General features: G+C 38.8%; 1 protein-coding gene across 1 annotated transcript in view; it reads left to right on the forward strand.

Annotated features, from left to right (window-relative positions):
• The window catches only part of PRIMA1 (proline rich membrane anchor 1), a 130474-nt gene that overhangs the window by 31868 nt on the left and 78558 nt on the right, over nt 1–20048 (forward strand). The gene's annotated exons all lie outside the window — the stretch shown is intronic.

Consider the following 20048-nt stretch of genomic DNA (forward strand, 5'->3'; position numbering starts at 1 on the left):
CAAGAAGCAAGAGAAGCATGAGGAGGTAAACAGGGAAAAGAAACCATAAGGAACTTATCAAAGTTGAACTATTAACATTCCTACATGGAAAAACAATAATTGTAACTGCTGAAACTTTTTTCAGTATGAAAATAGTTGAAGGGAATATATATGTAAACATATATATATGTGTATATATGTCTATCGGAGGGTATATGGGTGTATGAATACATATGTGAATGTGTGTATATATGTTTACAGGTAGACATAGAGGGCACAGGACCAATTTAGTTGGAAGAGATGATACTTAAAAGGTGAAATTAAGAGGTGAGAGAGGAATATAATGAGAGGAGATGGGGAGAGACAGAATGGGGTAAACTATCTCATATAGAAGAGGCAAAGGGAAATTGGTTACAATGGAGGGGAAGAATAGGAAGGCAAAAGGGAATGGGTCAAACTTGTTCTCATTGAATTTGGCTCAGGGAGGGAATGACATACACACTAAATAGGGTATCTCACCCTACAGGAGAGTAGGAGGGAAGGGGATGAGAGGGGGGATGATGAAAGGGAGGGCAGGCTGGGGGGAGGGAAGTTGGAAACACCCACTTTTGAAAAGAGACAGGATCAAAGTAGAGAATAGAACAAGTTGGTGGTGGGATAGGAGGGAGATAAATACAGTCAGTCTTTTACAATATATCTACTATGTTAATGTTTTACATAAGCTACACAGGTACAACCTATACTGAACTGCTTATCTTCCCAGTAAGGGTGGGTGACAAGGGAGGAGGGGAATGAATCTGGAATTCAAAGTTTTAATATTAAATGTTTAAATATATATATATGTATTGTTATTTATACTATTTTACATGTAATTGGGAAATAAGATATAAAGGCACTGGGGCATAGAGATATGCCATGCCCTACTGGAAAAGTCAAAGGGGATATGAAAGAAGATATGGGAGAGAGCAGATTGGAGGAGGGGATCTACTGTGGGACTGCTGTTTTGGGGTGGTGGGTAGGGGAAAAATGGGGAGAAAATGTGTAATTTAAAATCTGGCGGAAATGAATGATGTAAATCAGAAGTTAATAAAGTATTTGAAAAATTAAAAAAAAATTAAATTGTTTAGTCAGTTTTGACAGTGTTAGGTCTCAGTACCAGGATTTGTTGGTTTAAGTGCTGAGGCTGAGTCAAGAAAGTAGAGGCATGTAAGACATTGGGTTTGATGTTTTGTGAGTATGGAATACACAGAATTCAAATGCCTCAAAAATGAATTTGCTCTATGACTCTGTACAAGCCACTTCTCTATGCCTCGATTATTATCTTATTTGAGAGAATTAGAATAAATTGCAGAGGCATCTTGTAATGGATAGAGAGCCAGCCCTTAGTCTTTGAATGGGTATTGCCTCAGATTAACTAAGAGCTGGGAAAGACCTTAATTTAGAAAGGCCAAGGTCATCCACTGTATCTAAGGCCATCACCAGTCTTCTTGACTTTTGTCTTGACTCTGGAGGAGGGAGTGAAGCAGATGACTTTGTACAACTCTGCCTCACTTAAATCCAGTTCATGCACAAGTTAAGATATCACCCTCATGATGCCAGTGATCCTCTTCAAGAAGGAGGAATGAACAACAGTAACAAAAATGAGGGAGTTGGGCTGTATGACATCTAATATTCCTTCCGGCCATAAATCTATAACCCTAAGGTCTCATTGTAAAAACACTCACTCTCTCCCCTGTATTTACTTTCCATCTTCTTTCGCCCTTCTTTTTCTTACTTGCTGTCAGTTCTTGGAAATGTCTTGACCTTGTTTTTGTTCCTTTTCACAGCATTTTATAGAGGAATATGATTTATGCTGCCCTTTAAGCCTGTTTCTCTTTTAGAATATGGTTACGATGAATTGCATTTGGTTGGATTTCCTGCTCGTGTGTTGTGTTTGGCTTATTAAAGCCAGTTATAGTCTGTTTGCCATCATTTGGCTTTTGAGAGAAGAAACACAGGATAAAGCCCAAATATTTCTAGCTAAAACTACTAGTGAGTTTTCCCATGCACTAATCTTTACCTGATTACTTTATCTGATTTACTGGGGTCTTTGGAAGTGGGCAAAGCAGTAATGGGGAGTCCCCAAACACTGTTCTCCCCCCCAAATAAAAACACCTGAGAGAGGTTTCTTAACTTTCCAACATGAATACTATCCCTTTTCAGTCATGATCTAGCCCAATTCTAAAATTTAGTACTGTATACTTATTGCTTCTACACACTGGGTGGGCTGCCAGATGCAAAGCAGCTGTCCTCTTCCTTCTATATGACTTCACCAGGAGAATCACTGGGATTAAGATTTTCTAAAAATGGATGTGTTTGTCCTGAAAAACCAAGGTTGCCAAGAGTTTTTTTTGCAAGACTGTTCCCAGATCTCTACCTCTTCCTCTTCTCTCCAGCTAGACATGCATGTGTGTACATACACACACATCACACACACACACACACACGAGTTATTTAACTCTTACACCAGCCTGTCTGTCAAAGCCTGATTCCAAAAGGTTTAGTCTTCCAGAACTAAGTGATGATGCATACCGCTGAACCTCAAGGATGTAATAATAACAACTAATTTCTTTTTAGCCATTCAGTTTACAAAATCTTTTTCTCACCGCTGTCTTATCAAGGAAGGAGGTGCATATCTTATACATCCTCGTTCTATAGATAGGAGACTGAGATTCAAAGAGACAATGTGCTTTTCCCACAGTTGTACCACAAATAAACAGTTGCATGACCAGTAAATGGAGAGTAGTATAGTTTAGTGTAAAGAATGTCAGATCTGGAGTCAGAGGTCATGGGTCTGAACTGCAGTTCCACCACTATAACACATCTGTGACCTTGAACAATTCATTTCATCACCCTCAGCTTCACTTTTCTCTTCTATAAATTGAGAGGGTTGGATTAAATGATCTTTGAGGGCTCTTCCAGCTGAAATCCCATTGTAAGATATGTATGTGCATGGGTTTTCTAAATATAAACATGTGGCCTGTGGGTGGGATGAATAAATATGATCTGAGATCTTTTCTCATCTACCCCATCTCCAATGGGTGTGCCTCTCTTCCTTTGTGAGAAGTAATAGAAGGGCCATGTTGGCACTGCCGGGAACCTAGTTGGGGAAAGGGGAATAGGCAATGTTCTGGACCCCTGAGGCTAGAAAGTCCCTCTGATCCCTAAGATATATGTCAGGCTAGAATTATATCTATAGTTACCCCTTAAATATCTCTAGTCTTAGGGAAATTAATTGGGTTCAGAGGAAAATTTATTTCCATAATCACTGTTAAGGCAGAAGGTAGCTCTTAGACTACACTCACTAGCTTAGCCTCTGCCCACCAAACTCACGTTACACAAAAGACCATCAACAAATGTCAAATAGTGATTAAAACCATTCATGCAAAATAGCAAACAAATTCTCTCATTCACCCTCTCCTTCTTTAGAGGCCCCCTCTCCATCTCCTTCTCCCCTCTCCTCAGAGACCTTCTCTCAAACAGAGATTGAATTGATCTCTGTAACCAGTTAGGTTAAGTCCCTTGCTATATGCAGTAAAATAGAGGGTTACACTAAACCAGGGATGGGAACCTGTGGCCTCACGACCCCTCAAATGAGGTCCTTTGACTGAATCCAAGCTGCGGGTGAAATTTATTCTGTGAAGTTTGGATTAAGTCAAAAGGCCGCACTTGAGGACCTAGAGGGCGATATGTGGCCTCAAGGCCTCAGGTTCCCCACCCCAGCACTAAAACATTCTTTTAGTCAATTAGGAGTCACATCTCCCTCCATGTATACATCATGAAGCACAGGGTTATTCCTCTCCCACTTCATTTGGGTAAGAGTTGGTTTTATACCATGTTCCTTTGGAAAAGCCATAACTTGAACCTAGGTCCTTAAACTTCAAAGTCTAAAAATTTTTCCACTACATTAAAATCATAGAACATTGATTAGTAAACCTAGAAAATAGACTAATTGGAGCTGGAAAGAACTATAGAATCACAGAATATAAAATATTAGAATTGGAAGTGACCTTTGAGGTCATCCAGTTCAACTCATAAATTGTAGAAATGAAATTGATGGCCAAAGAAATATAGACTCTCTAAGATTACAAAGGCTAGGAAGTGGAACAGCTGACATTCCATCCTACACCTTCACAACATTAGTCCAATGCCCTTTCCAGTCTACCATTGCCAATATTGTATCTTTTAAATTGACATTGCAAACAAAGCAGGGAACATGTCTTTCAGTAATGGCATTGCTAGAATAAGACATGGCATTCTTGTGGCAAAGGAGAGAAATTTGCTGTCCTTCTTTGGGTGGATGTACCGTGCCACCCTCCTCCTCAAATATCTTTGTTTCTCTCATGTTTTATCCATGGTGTTTCCATGCACTATATTTTTTTGCACTAATTAAATAGGTTGATTGGCATATATTCAGTGGTGTGGTGGCAAAGTCTAACAACTAACTCTGAAAAAATGTACACAGAACACATTTTTAAGCTTAGTCTGCATTATTAACATCACTTTTGTTCAATCTAGACAACTGACAAAACAATAAAACCTTGATTTTTAGTGTTTTCCGGTTTCCAAGATATAAATGCTCATACTGAGAATTTAGCAGTGGACTCTTCTGAAAGCTGGTTCAAGCTGGTCCCAGCACACCTCTCCACACTCTCCTAGCTGCCTAGCAATGTGGTAGCTGAATATCAGAAAGCAAAAGAAAATAGAACATTTGATGACTCCCTATATGAACTGAAACCTTTTACCATCTAATTATTATCTATGTGACATTAAAATCAAGAAAGAAATTACTTCTCTACCAAGTTCCCAGATGAAAGCAGATAAATGGTGTTCATGGTTATGAATTCATTTACCTTGAGCAGTCTTCATCACTCCAACCTGATTGTTTGAGAACAGCATATTTAGGTTAAGTACTATGGAAGAATCTGTTGGCTTATAAGTGAGTAATGTTGACCCAACACTGTTGACCTTGAATGGCAGTGCAGCTGGCCCCTCCTCCATCATGATTTAGGCTCACAGTTATCCTGATGCTTGAAGTTGAACCCAGGGACTTGTAGAGACCTTATATACCCCTAAAAACTCTAATTTTATAATGACTGCATAATTTTTAAAAATTAATTTACATTCTCTATGGTTCATTCTTATTCTATACATTTTGTTATAAAATTGAATTTTTTCAGTATGTTTTGTTTTTACATAACTGAGTTTTAGTTTTCTATCCTGTCCCTTCTTCCTTTTCAAGGAGTCATCCAATATAAGAATAATTATTTTAAAAAGAGGAAAAAATCAGCAAAACCAACCAACATAGAAAAACTTGTGACATTAATGTTCCATACCTATGGAGCCCACAGCTAGATGGTGCAGTGGATAGGGCACTGGACTTGGAGTCAGGAAGATCTAAGTTCAAATCCTTCCTCAAACACTTACCAGGTGTCACTTAACTTCTGTCTGCCTCAGTTTCCTCAACTGTAAAATGGAGATAACAATAGGATTGATACAAGGATCAGATGAGATAATATTCTTAAAATGCTTAGCATAGTGCTTGTAACATAGTATGTACTTAATAAATGTTTGTTTCCCTTCTGTCAACCCTTCCTCCCTCCCTTCCTTCCCTATTCTCCAGTACTTAGAAGGAATGAGAGAGGTATCTTCTCATATTTCTTCTTTGGGCCCAAGCTTGTCCCTTATAATTCCTCAGTGTTGACCTTTTTTTTTCTATTGCTTTGTGGAAGTTGTTCCATCCATTCACATTGTTGTAATCATTTTATATTATCTTCCTGGCTCTGTTTAATTCGTTTTGCATCAGTTCATAGAGATCATTTCATGCTTCTCTATATTGATCATATTTGTCATTTCTTAGAGCAGTGATATTCTATTACGTTCACATACCATGATTTGTTAGCTGTTATCCATTTAATGGATTAGGGCAGCTATGTGGGGAAGTGGATTCAGTTCTGGGCCTGGAATCAGGAAGATCTGAGTTCAAATTCGGCCTCAGACACTTCCTAGCTCAGTAAGTGCCTCAGTTTCCCCATCTGTAAAGTGGGATAGAGAAGGAAATGGCAAACCATTCCAGTATCTCTGCCAAGAAAACCCCAAGTGGGATCATAATGAGTCAGACATGACCAAAAATGACTAAGCAACAATCCATTCCATAGGCGTCTACTTTGTTTCCAGTTCTTTGCTTCTCTAAAAAATTCTGCTGTAAATATTTTGGTGTGTATGGAGCCTTCCTTTTTGTCAGTGACCTTCATGGGGTTTATGTCTAGCAGTGAAATCTCTGGGTCAAAGAATAGAGACAATTAGCTCTTTATTTGCATGTTTCCAAATTGCTTTCCAGAATGGCTGTACTAATTTACAACTCCACCAACTGCTGGGTGTGAGGTGAAATACCATGATTGTTTTAATTTGCATTTCTCTTATTATTTGCAAAATGGAACATACTTTCACATGGTTGTTAATTTTTTGCAATTGAGAACTGTTTGAACTTTTATTTAAAATTAATCTTTCATTTTTCAAAGTAAAAATAATAAGCTTAATGAAAATAAGCAAACAAATAAATGAATGAATGAATGAAAAAGTATTTATTAAGTGCTTACTGTGTCCAGGCATTGAGCTAAGCAATGGGAAATTCAACACACCAAATCATGGCAGTGCCTGCCCTTGTGAAGCTTAGCTTTTAATAGAGGAAGACAAGGGAAGTGGGCACCAATAAGGAACATCAAAATGGTGGTGTTAGTTTGCTTTCTGTTCTGTTCTGCTCAGAGTTGGATCTGCAAAAGGGATGGGAGAGACATGTTTTTACATAGCATAGAGATGACTCGGAAGTGTTGTCCTTAGTCTCAATGTTGACTAGATGACATGAAAGATCGTCGGTGAGAGTCCAGGGTTCTAGGATCAGAGTACGAATTGCAGCAGAGGAGGAGACTAGAGTTCAGGCATCTTGGCTCACGTGTGGCTATGAAGTGATGGCGAACAAAATGATCAATAAAATCACAAACCACAAACTCCCTGCATTGTGATAAAAGGAAAAATACAAACTTTTAAAAACGACATTTTGTTTGCTCTGTTACCTTATTATCCTTATGATCTTTTATCTTTGTCCTTAAAAAATTTTCTAATGGCTTGGGAAATTGAAATAGTTGTGGTTGCTGTACTTAAATTCTTTCTAATCATAATATATGTATGTGTTGCAGTGGATAGAGTGCCAGGTCTGGTGTTAGGAAGACTCATCTTCAGGAGTTCAGATCTGACCTGAGACGTTTTCTAGCTGTGTGACCCTGGGCAAATCACTTACCCCTATTTGCCTCAGTTTCCTCATCTGCAAAATGAGCTGGAGAAGGAAATGGCAAACCACTCCTATATCCTTGCCAAGAAAACCCCAACTGGGGACATGACTGAAAAACAGCTGAACAACAACAACTAAATATGTGTTATTATTCTTTAGTGTTTGGACATCTGCATTGATATGTTTCTGAATAAACCTTATGATTTTAGAGGTTCCAACCTGTCAGTCAGTTTGACAACAGTGTATCTTCATTGAAGCCACACTTTGGAGAATGTAATTTAAAATATTTTGCTGGACCCAGTCATGGCAGAACCAACCAACATGGAGACCTGTCCAACTTTTGTTAGCAAGAGAACAATGTTAACTTGAGGGCTTAAAAAACAAGCATAAACTTTTCTTTACTCTATGTTCCCTTTATCAATTTTCTCTTCCTTCCTTCCAATCTTCCTTGCTTCCTACCTTCTTTTCTCCACATCCCTGGTTATACCCCCTGGTTCCATCCCATGTTTGCATCTCATGTCCACTTCCCTAAGATTCCCAGAAAACATTTGACTAGTAATGTTTGCACTCTGGGGAGGACATCAGAGCAGTGGCAAAAGAGCAGGTTTATTATGGATAATAATTTACACATGACATTTATATGCTATACTGCCATTATCTCTTTGGATCCTCTTGCCAATGCTGTGAGACAGGTAACTTAGGCATTGTTGTCTCCATTTTACATACAAGGAAACTTGGAGCTGAGGGAGAGGAAGCGATGTGCCCAGAGGCACACTCCTAATTAAATGACAGAGATGGAAGTCTAACTCAGATAACTTCAGATTCACTGTTTTTGTTGTTACTGTTCAGTCATTTCAGTCATGTCTGACTCTTCATGACCCTATTTGGGGTTTTCTTGGCAGAGATACTGGAGTGGTTTGCCATTTCCTTCTTCAGCTTATTTTACAGATGAGGAAACTGAGGCAAACAGGGTAAAGTGACTTGCCCAGGGTCACATAGCTAGTTAGTATCTGATTTGAACTCAGGAAGATGAATCTCCCTGATTCCAGGCCTGGCATTCTATCCACTCTGCCACCTAGCTGCCCCCAAATCCACTGGTATTTCTACTCTGCCATAAATGTCAAGGAACTTCTTATTTTTGCTAATATCTTGACTGTGTGTAGTCAACTATTTAAGAAGCAGAGTCAATATAACTATGGCTGTTTTTTGATCTTCAGATCAATCCCTTTTTGATAAATACTGCGAACACAAAACTAGCGAAGTGTGGCTGGGATGGTAAGGCCTCCAGATGTGTTCACCTTTGTGGGTCTGTTCTTATGCTTTTACTAAGACTTGTCATGTCTGGGAAGGGAAGCCAGCAGGATAGATCATCAGTGTCCCCTCAGATGTATCTTTGTCCTTTGTTAACATGTCTTGAGATCCTAGAAATGACTTAGTTTTGGCTGGGCCTCAATACTATCTTGTTAGCTCCCTCTGATATCACACAGATTCACAGAAGGATGTGGTAGAAGGGAAATAGTCTGGGTTTCAGAGTTAGGAAGACCCGTTTTCAAATCCTCTTTCAGACATTCACTAGCATGCTGACCCTGGACAAATAATTTAAACTCTCTCAGTCTGTTTCCTCTCCTTTAAAATGAGGAGAATAATATCATCTACTTCACAGTGTTGTTGTAAGGATCAAAGGAGCTAACGTGTACAAGTTCTTTGCAAACCTTAAAGCTCATATAATGCTAGCTGTTATTATTATTAAGTATTGTTATTAGGTTACTCTAGGGCAGCTAGATGGGTATGGAGCAGCTAGATGACAAAGTGGATAGAGCACTGAGCTTGGAATCAGGAAGGCTCATCTTCATGGGTTCAGATCTGGCCTCAGACACTTACTAGCTGTGTGCCCCTGGGTAAGTCACTTAGCCCTGTTTACCTCAGTTTCCTCATCTGTAAAATAAAATGAGCTGGAGAAGGAAATGGTGAACCACTGTAGTTTCTCTGCCAAGAAAACCTCAAATGGGGTCACAAAGAGTTGGACAAAACTGAAACTACAAACAACAGACAGTATCAAAAAAGTCTAGTATGTCAACAATAATAAACAAATATTTATTAAGCGATTGCTATGTACCAGGCAGCATATGTGACAAATAATAATGGTCACATTATGGGGTTGTTATTTATTATAGGGGTGAGCCATAGTGACTTTATAAACCTAAAAAAACCCCCAGATTTCCTCTATACCCACTCCCCGGTAAGTGCTTTGATTCACAGGATTAGGATACTACATTGCTTAGTGTGTGGAAATATATAAAAGGCTATCTTTCTGTCTTTTATAACCCACTCCAGCTAAGCTCATGAGAGAGGGAGGTTGATAGGGAGGATTTAGGCTTAGACCTAAGAACTGTCATCTTCTTTAGCTTAAATCCTTAACACTTCATAAAGCTGAACCACACTATTATTTTTACCTTTCACCTTTGAATCAGGCAAGCATTTTTGAGTCCTCAGGAAGTGATAACCTCTGAACTAAAACAACTTCCACCTTGTTAGATGTTTATATAAAAGGTGTGTGATCATAAAACAGAGTAACTGGGCCACTGATTGACTCACAGCATATAGTGATGGCCTGGAGTCAGGAAGACCTTAGATCTTTTTGTGTGTGGGGGGAGGGGGGAATGTATTTTTCTTTTTTTTTTTACTACAACATGATAAATACAATTTTGAGAAATTTTATAAATGAATGAAAATGAGATGAGCAAAAACGGGAACACTTTAAATAATAACAACAATATAAAAACAACTTTGAAAACTGTTAAAAACTATGATCAAGACAGTGATCATTCATGATTCCAGAGGACCAATAATGAAACCTACTATCTATGACACAGAAAAGATATAGGCTAGAGAAATACACACACATATGCACACACATGCATATACATATGTGTGTGTTTGTACGCAACTTTAAGGAAAGCATTTTGCTCGACTATGCAAATTTGTTACACACAATTTATATTCTTTTTTTTTTCCAGTGGGGTGGGAGATAGGGAGTCCTTACTTCTAATCCTGCCGCGGACACCGACGAACTACATGGCCCTGGTCAAGTCACTCAGTCTCTCTAGTACTCAGTTTCCTCATTTGTAAAATGAATATAGTAACACCTGCGTCCCCGGCTCAGATGAGATAACCTATGTAAAGAACTTTGTTCCAGCCTGCATCATTTGGAAAGCTACCCTGCTGTTCTGTAGTTCCCTCTAAGTTTTCTTTTGTTCTCTGCTATGTACCCATTGCTTTTAAGAAAAAATACAAATTCTTCAGCTTAACATTTTAGAGTCTTTCACAGCATGGCCCCAACCTGTCTTTATAGGTGCATTACACATTACTTCTCCTCTTTCTTTGTTCCACTCGAACTGGCCACTCCCCACATGAGCTATTAATACATCAGATACGAGATTACATCTCCCCCTCTCTCACCTTGTATGTGTCATCCCCCATACCTCAAATGGGCTCCCTTTTCTCCTCTACCTCCTGAACTCCATTGGCTCCTTCGAGGATTAACTCAGTGACATCCTCCCACCATTTAAAGAGACCTTTCCTGATTTACCTAGGCATTCGTTATTCCTTTTCTCCATCACTATGTATGTATTTTGCATAAATCGTCTATTTACTTAACTGTGAACATGTTATTTCTCTTCCCTTCACATAATAGAATAGGAGTTCCTTGAGTTCAGAGACTGTTTCACTTTTGGTATTATCTGTCATCGTACAGGGTACATGTTGTTATTCAATTGTGTCCAACTCTTTGTGAGCCTATTTGGGGTTTTCTTGGCAGAGAGATACTGGAGTTGTTTGCCACTTCCTTCTCTAGCCTGTTGTACAGGTGAAGAAACTGAGGCAAGCTGGGTTAAGTGACTTGCCCAGGGCCACACAGCTAGTAAGTTTCTGAGGCCACATTTGAACTCAGGTCTTCCTGATTCCAGGCCCAGAGCTTAATCCTTTTCCATTTACCTGCCCTATACCTACTACGTAGTTGGTTCTCAATAAGGACAGTTAGGTGTGCACTGGACAGAGAGTTGGGCCTACAGTCAGGAAGAGCTGTCCTGAGACATTAACTAGCTGTGTGACCTTGGGCAATCATTTGACCACTGCCTGCCTCAGTTCCCTTATCTGTAAAATGAGAATAATGATAATAACTCCCTACCTCCAGGATTGTTATGAGGATAAAATAAGATCACATTTGTAATGGGTTTTGTAAACCTTCAAGCACTATATAAATGCTACCATTATTATTAGTATTGATAATCACAATAATCATAATAATTATAAGATTACTAATTGTTGAATTAGCTAGATAGTCTCTCAAGATGTCTGCTTTGAAGGGAACATTATTCATTTAGTAACAATAATTTGCATTACTGTAGTGCTTTAAGGTTTGCAGCCACTTTCTTCATAATAATACTATAAGATTTTAATGAATGTATTGTGTGCCTTTTACAGATGGGGAAACTGAGGAACCATATCTCTGCATTACAATTGTGTGTGTGCAAATTATTTTTCTCCAAGTATTTGTGTACATGTATAATTTTTAAAGAAGAAAATTTCTTCTTTATCTGTATAGTCTCAGGAGCTGAATTAAAACCAAAGTAGATCCCCATTGTATAGATCCCAGGGAAGATGAACATTGGAGCTAACATCAGCCTGGATGTTCTTTCCTGAAGTGTGAAGGTTCGATTCATACACCTGGAGAGAAATAAAATAAATTTATCCTTGCTGGTATTTTGGTACAATTTATATCTTTATGAGAATCTTGCTCTTGTAAAACTTCGGGCAAGACTACAGGTTTAAAAGAAGTCTTAACTCTTCTATATTGGTGTTAGAGAATTTAAGAGAAAAGGTGAAAACCTACCCATTTGGATGTGTGAATTATTCATTACTTTTATTGTTATATTTCCAATAAGCCAAAATAGAGATAAAAAAAAACAACAACAACAAACTTCAGACAGCCCTACCCTTGTTCCCACCAATGGAATAGTACCTGTAAGTTCTCTGTGGTCTCATGACTTAATCTGTGGTCTACCTGTACTCCTAAAGAGATGGTCCTCCATTATTCAACATTTACTTCTATGGACTTCCCTCTGCTATTCCTTTCAATTTTTTTCTTGATACCTTTTTTTTTTTGTCAACTCCATTTTCAGAGATATTCCTCTTCCCTCCCACCATCTCCCCAAATAACCCCCTTCAACAAATAAAAAAGAAAAAGAAGTATACTCATTACCTTCTTCTCTGCAAAATAGGGATAGAAGAGAATTTTCTCATCTTTTTTTCCTTGAACAAGAAACCAGCTTTTCATCATTTTAATTACACAGAGTTCAACATCACTTTAAAAAATTCTCTCTTTTTTATTGTTACCGTGCATATGTGTTCCTGGCTGTACTTGCACCATCTTTTATCAGTCCTCATATGAGCCTTCTCATAGTTTCCTGTATTCTTCATAGTCACCATTTTTTACAACATGGCAATGATCCATAATATTTATGCATCATAATTTGTTTAGCCATTCCCAATTGAAGGACATCTATGTTGTTTCCAGTTTTTTGCTACTACAAAAATGCCAAGATATTCTGTTGTATGTGGAACCTTTCTTTCTGTTTTTTATTTCTTTGGGGTATATGCCTACTTGTGGGATCTTCAGATCAAAAGGTTATAGAGATTTTAGTCACTTTCTTAGCACAATTCCAAATTCTTTTCCAGAAAGGTTGGATCAATTCACAGTCTAGCAGCATATTCGTGAGCCACTCTTTCCATAACCCCCCTACACATCGGCCATTTCCTTTTTTCCTCATCTTTGATGATTTGCTGGACGTAAGAGGAAATCTCAGAATTGTTTTGATTTGTATTTCTCTTGTTAGTGATCTGCAGCAGCCTTTCATGTGTGTTTTTTAAAGTAGTTTGAAATTCTTTTGGGGATTGTTTCTTTATATCCTTTAACCTTCTCTCTTTTTTATTTGCTTATTTCTCTTTTATTTATTTGTTTCCCTTAACCAGTAGGGTAGGAAGGGCTCATTTTTTTTTTTTTAGCTGACCACTTTGGACAGAGTGTCAAAGGAAGAGAGAAACAGTGATTTCTTATTGATTTACTGAGTGAATTATGCATGGAGTTGGAATAAAAACTAAAAGCCATATCCTAAGGGGCTAGAATACAGCATATGAGGATTTGGAAAGGGGGAGAAATCTAAGCCATTAGAGAATGCATAGGATTATGGATGAACTCTTAGTTTGAAAACTTACTCATGCCCTTTGCAAATTCAAGATCTTTAGGGGGAAAAAAAAAACTTTTCCTTTACTCATGTCTTGTCATTAGATAGATGGGATAGTTAGGGGAGAGAGTCCTGGACCAGGAGAAAACTTGGGGGATAATGCCTACTTAGCGCCAATACTTTATTTGTTGTGTTGGTTTAGAAAAGTCATTTTAATTTTCTGGACCTCAGATTTCTCATGTATAAAATGGGAATAATAACATTCATTCTGTGTATATCTCAAAGTCATCAAGAACTTATTTTGCAAAACTCAAGTATGAATGGTTTTTAGAAATCCATCATTTCACAAACGTGGATATTTTCTCCAACACCAATGATTGTGACCTACCCTGCTCACACTGATCAATTCTTGCCACGTATCCTCCTAATAAACTCGCCAGATGGAACCTTCCCAACATTATGTACGATCTCTTCTATTTTATTAAATATTCCACAGTTGCCAGTATAAAATACAGTCTGCCTTCGTGTTTTAACTCCACTCTACAATAAGTGACCATCACACTTCTTTTTGTGATCATGCATTTCCTGGAGATCTATCACTCTGATTCTTCTGGGCATGTCCTTGTTGGTCTTCTTAGGCCCACTATGCCGCTCTCCCCTCATGGATGTCTTTTAGGAGATCTGATAATGCTCTGAAGCTTGAGGCCGTTGGCATATTTCCATCCATAAACAAGAACATCGGAATGTCCTCACCAGCTATAGGGGATCCCTCTTCAATTTGGACTCCAAATGACATACTCAATAATTCAACATCTTTGAAAAGCCTATGTCTTTTTAATGCTTCACTTAGTAACTGGATTCATTGAACAAAGTTATCTCTGGCTTTGTGTATTGAAGAATCTTGTATGCTTCTTAACATGAATGGAAGACATTTTTTGAGGATGATCTTTAAGATTATATAATTTGTTCGATTGACCAATTTTTTAAATTGTTTTTTACATAATAAGAAAACAACATATACAGTAGGATTTTGTATAGTATTGATATTTGTGTTTTTGTATCCATTGATGTTGGGGCAACCAGGTGGTACAGTAGATGGAATGCCAGGCCTGGAGTCAGGAAGACTCATCTTCCTGAGTTCAAATCTAGCCTCAGACACTTCCTAGCTGGGTGACCCTGGGCAAGTCATTTAACCCTGTTTGCCTCAGTTCCTCATCTGTTAAATAAGCTAGAGAAAGGAATGGCAAACCACTCCCCTCTTTCCCAAATGGGGTTACAAAGAGTCAGACATGACTGAAATGACTAAACAACAAAACAACAACGTCCAATGACATCATTCAGGGGATTAAGTAATGGTGAAGACGTTGTCTACTGTAGAAAATTATTTGTAAGTGGTCTTGTTCACTTCCAGTATTTTTTTTTTTTGCCTTTTGGAGGGAAATTTGGGGTTAAGTAACTTGCCCAAGGTTACACGGCTAGTATTTTTGTATGGGTGTTAAGTGTCTCAGGCTGGAACCGAACTTGGGTCCTCCTGACTCCAGGGCCAGCGCTTTACTCACTGCGCCACCTAGCCGTCCCTATAAAGTGTTATCTTTTTTTTTTTAAGCAATCGGGGTTAAGTGACTTGCTCAAGGTTACACGGCCAGTTATTTCTGGGTGTGGTGCTGAGCATCTGAGCCTGGGATTCGATCTCCAGGTCATCCCAACACTGGAGCCGGTGCTCTTACTCGCTGAGCCACCTGGCCGCCTGCTTCCAGTATTTTCAATGAAGATAACCTTCTTTGTATAGAATGGTCTCACAAAGGCTTTTACAAAAATGAGGAAGTAGGTGCATGGCTCAGTAGTTAGTGGTATCTCACTTTATTTCTGTATATTTATTGAGTATTTGTCATACTGTCAGATGTTGTACAAGGTGCTGGGGATATGGAGAGTGTGAATGGGGAAGGAGAGGGATGGGAACAATATAGGACTTAACACAGTGCCTGGAACATAGTAGGTAATTAAGAAATGTTTGTTGACTTACATTTTGTAATAATACCGTCTTTTTTGATCTAGGGGGCATCTTTCTTTCAGGTATCTTAGAAATAAAACCTTCAATTCTTTCATATCCTGCAGATTTCTTCTATGGCTATGTTACCCAAACTAGCTGTTCTTTTCAACTTAATTTTTAAAAGCCCTTTGTGCTTCTTTGAATAGCATATTAGGAACCAATGTATAAAATTCTAATTGTCGTAGTTTGACTATTACTGATAATTAGACTACTAGAGAAACGTTGGTAGATCTCGTCAATTTTTCATTTGTTGTCCTTCCATTTTCATCTATAAATACTGTTGGGGTTATCTGACTTAATTGGGTCTCACACCAAGCTTTCGGCAGACTCATTTTGTGTTCCAGTATTTTGTTATTCTTGTGAAGCAATGCTAATATGGATCATAATCTTCCACCATCCGTTAAACCTTTTCATATCAGTTTATTTTTCTAAACTGATTTGGCCTTTTGCTAGCTTATCTGTCTATTTGGTAAAGTGGTCAAGTGTTTTCTGGCTGGGGTAGCATCTTTGCTATTTTAGTCTCCTTATTTGGGGGATTGCTTTAATGTCAGTAACCTATAAGAAATAGTGATATTTATATAAACCATATTTGTATTTATATATATATATATATTTAAATATTTAAATTATATATATAATGTAATAAATTTATATTTATATAAATTATATATACATATATAGTTTATATTTAAAGAATTGGTTTTGACTTTTTTTAATTAAAGGTTTATAAGTTTAAAAAAATTAGGATTAGGGCTTAGGGTTGGTGTCTTTTATCCATGTCCCATTTTTAAGTATCAATAACTTGTTTGAATAAGGCAGAGAGAAAGCTAGGCCTAGAGTCAGAAAGATCTAAATTCAAAACCAGTCTGGGACATTTGCTAGCTTTGTGACCCTGGGCAAACTACTTAACTTCTCAGTTTCAGTTTCCTACTATGTAAATAGGGCTGATAGTAGCACCCACCTCCCATGGTTACTGTGAGGATCAATGGAGGTAAAATTATCAAGCGCTTTGCAAACCTTAAAGTGCTATATAAATGCTAGCAATGATTTTTAGCTATTATTATAATTGTCTCTAATGTTTTCTTGCCTTTTTCACTGTGATGCCGATTGTGATTTTTGCTCTAATTACTCAATAGTCCAACTAAACAAATGAAGGATTCAGAAATAGTCCTTAGATCAGTAACCTGTCATTTCTTGCTTGTCAAGTTGTTGCCAGTTTCATTTCCTCGTAATGTTGGTGTTCACCATACCCAACAACTTGGAAGTTTTCATGAAATATAGACCTGAGGCTTCTCATTAATCTAGAAGCCTTTGCATCCCTTTAATTTTTAATACTGAACCATATTTTCCAACACATTTTCCCATTTGTGACTATCTCTGTGTCGAAATGACTAAATAACAAAATTTTCATTGACATATTTTGGGGGAATGTCATTAGGGTCTTCATCTAATTTCTCCACCTCTTGTTCTTCTGCAGCAGGTGTAAATGCAGACCTTAATCTTCATGGTGGTAGTCATTTTTTTTTGCCTTTCCTTGTCGTGAGCCTTGCAACACAAGGTTACCAAGTACCCTATCAAATCACATTTTATAGCCTTTGGGAACACTATGAAACCAACTCAGCCAGCATCTTTGCCTCCCCAAGGAGAACCTTGTGAACCATCCTTCCGTTTATCTACTGATTCCTTTGGTTTCATTTAAAACAAGAATGTAGATACTGATATGGCTCAGTTCCTCCAATAATTTATCAACCCACAGATGATTGGAGCTTGCATTCAGAGTGTTTGCAGTTAAATTACTCATGATAGATGGTCTATAAATTGATTCCTTGTACCCTCTGCCTATTTTATATGATGCTACCACTGTTATTGCTGAAAAAAATAGAAAAATACATAATATCTGAGGGTCATTTTGTATTTCTCTTTATTCCAGGGAATGCTTCAGTCAAAGAATTCCTCCTCTAATGATTATTCTTGTCAGTGGATAGCTGGCAGGCTGTGCAAGGACCATACTTGAAGCTTTTTTTTTTTTTGGTAGAACCTGCCCCACTCCTGGCCGTTCTCTCATTAATAATGTAGTTGTGAGTGGAACTTAGCAGTTTTGGTCATGAGACAACCAGCATGGTGCAGCAAGCCTCTCCAGCAGGCTGGAGTTTGCTTCACAAGTATAGCTTTAGGTAGCCCAGGATCACCTTCACATTTAGGTGAAATTTAGAGTAAGGCTTTATTGGAGCTCAAGGTTGGTTGCATACTTTTAAAAATAATTCTTCTTGGGGCAGCTAGGTGGTGCAGTGAATAGAGCACTGGCCCGGGAGTCAGAAGGGCCTGAGTTCAAATCCAGCTACAAACACACACACACACACACACACACACACACACACACACACACACAGCCGTGTGACCTTGAGCAAGTCACTTAACCCCAATTGTCCTACCTTCTCCCCTCCAAAAAGCAAAAATAATAATAATAATTCTCTGATCCCTCCAGCCCAAATGGGTTCTCTGTTTCCCAACAATAACTCTCCCAGCAATTTACACCTCTTACGGCATATGCATAAGTCGTTTTCCTCAAGTACATATCTAATTATGTGATTCCCCTACTCAGCCCATGGTAGTACCTTCTTCTGAATGCAAATGCATCTGGAACAAAATAGAAATCCCTCTGTTTGACTTTTTTTCTTTTTGGTCTTTTTTGAGGGGGAAGGTGGGGCAGTTGGGGTTAAGTGACTTGCACAAGGTCACACAGCTAGTAAGTGTTAAGTGTCTGAGGCTGGATTTGAACCCAGGTCCTCCTGACTCCAGGGTCAGTGCTCTACTCACTGCATCACCTAACTGCCCACTCCCCATTTGACTTTTAAAGCCCCACACTACCTGGTCCCAACCTATCTTTCCAGCCTCATTGGACTCATCTACCTCCCACTCTCTTCCATCCAGCCATATTGGTCCTCTATGCCTCAAACATGACACTCTATCTCTCAGGCTGTGCCTTTTACATGATCATTTCATATATCTGTGATGCATTTCCTTCTTGTACATTCCTTAGGATTTCCCTCTTCCTTCAAGATGCAGCTTGGGCAACATTTTGCATGAATCCTTTCCTGGTGCCACCATTGCTAGCATCCTTCTCCAAAACTACCTTGTATTCAACTACTTTGTATATATTTGTATTTATTAACTTCATATTTATGCTGTATATATTTTTATTTGTACTTATCTCCCCGTATAGAATGTAAGCTCAATGTGAAGAGGGATTGTTTCTGTCTTTGTACTTCTGTTCCCAGAGCCTGGAATAATGCCTGGCACATAGTAGGTGTTAAATGCTTGTTGACCGATTGACAGATTGATAGTTATTTGAGTACATATCTCCTGTACATCTCGAGGGACTGAATCTTACTCCATTTTTAGTCTATAGATGTTCAACCTGTGATCAGGAAACAGAGCAATTTTTGACTTTTGTCCCTTAGAATGTCTTGTACATAGTAATACCATGTTTCCCCGATAATAAGACCTATCCCGAAAATAAGCCCTCCCCTTGCTGTGTAAGATTCCTCTAAAATAAGCCCTCCCCCAAAAATAAGCCCTATTGAGATTGCTACTGTAGTGAAGGTGTCCCCTGCGCTACACGCTACATTACGGTACCCTCTGTATGCACCGTCCCCTCCCCCCCCCTTGTGAAACGCACGCCGCGCTCCGAGCTGCATCCAATAAGAGCTGCAGCAGTGAGCGCGTCATCCTGTTCTTCCCCAGTGATTTGCTTATTGAATAAAGGTACATTTTTTTGTTCACATTTACCTGTTTATTAAAATGGCTGTCAATGTTCGTTAAAATAAGCCCTCCCCCCTGAAAATAAGCTCTCTGGTGTTTTTCTATCAAAAAAATAATAAGACAGTGTCTTATTATCAGGGAAACACGGTAAATTTCCAGTGCATGATAATGTGGTGTTAGGCAGAGAGGCACTAGATGGGCAACATTGGTACAGTGGGGAAAAGAGTACTAGATGTAATGCTAAAAGTCATGGTCATTCGGTTACTAAACATTTATTAGGCACTTAGTGTATGCCGGCCGTAGTATTTAGCACCTCACAGGATACAAAGAAAATTAAAAGTCAACCCCTGCTCTAAAAGAGCCCACAGGGTAGTGAGAGAAGGCAGCACACACAAAGGGGAGGGGAGCTGGCGGGAGGGCGGGAGGGCGTTCAGAGGAGCCAAGCTGGGTAGGAAACGTTGACACTGCTACCTTTGGGGCAGCTAGGTGGCGCAGTGACTAGAGCACTGGCCCTGGAGCCAGGAGGACTGAGTTCAAATGTGGCCTCAGACACTTGACACACTAGCCATGTGACTTTGGGCAAGTCACTTAACCCCAACTGCCCTCCAAAAAGCAAGAAAGAAAAAGAAAGAAAGGAGGGAAGGAAGGAAGGAAGGGAGGGAGGGAGGAAGGGAGGGAGGAAGGGAGG

This window comes from Petaurus breviceps, unplaced genomic scaffold (assembly GCF_028583685.1).
Source record: "Petaurus breviceps papuanus isolate PSGF00001 unplaced genomic scaffold, PetGlider_PUasm1.0 177, whole genome shotgun sequence".
NCBI lineage: Eukaryota > Metazoa > Chordata > Mammalia > Diprotodontia > Petauridae > Petaurus > Petaurus breviceps.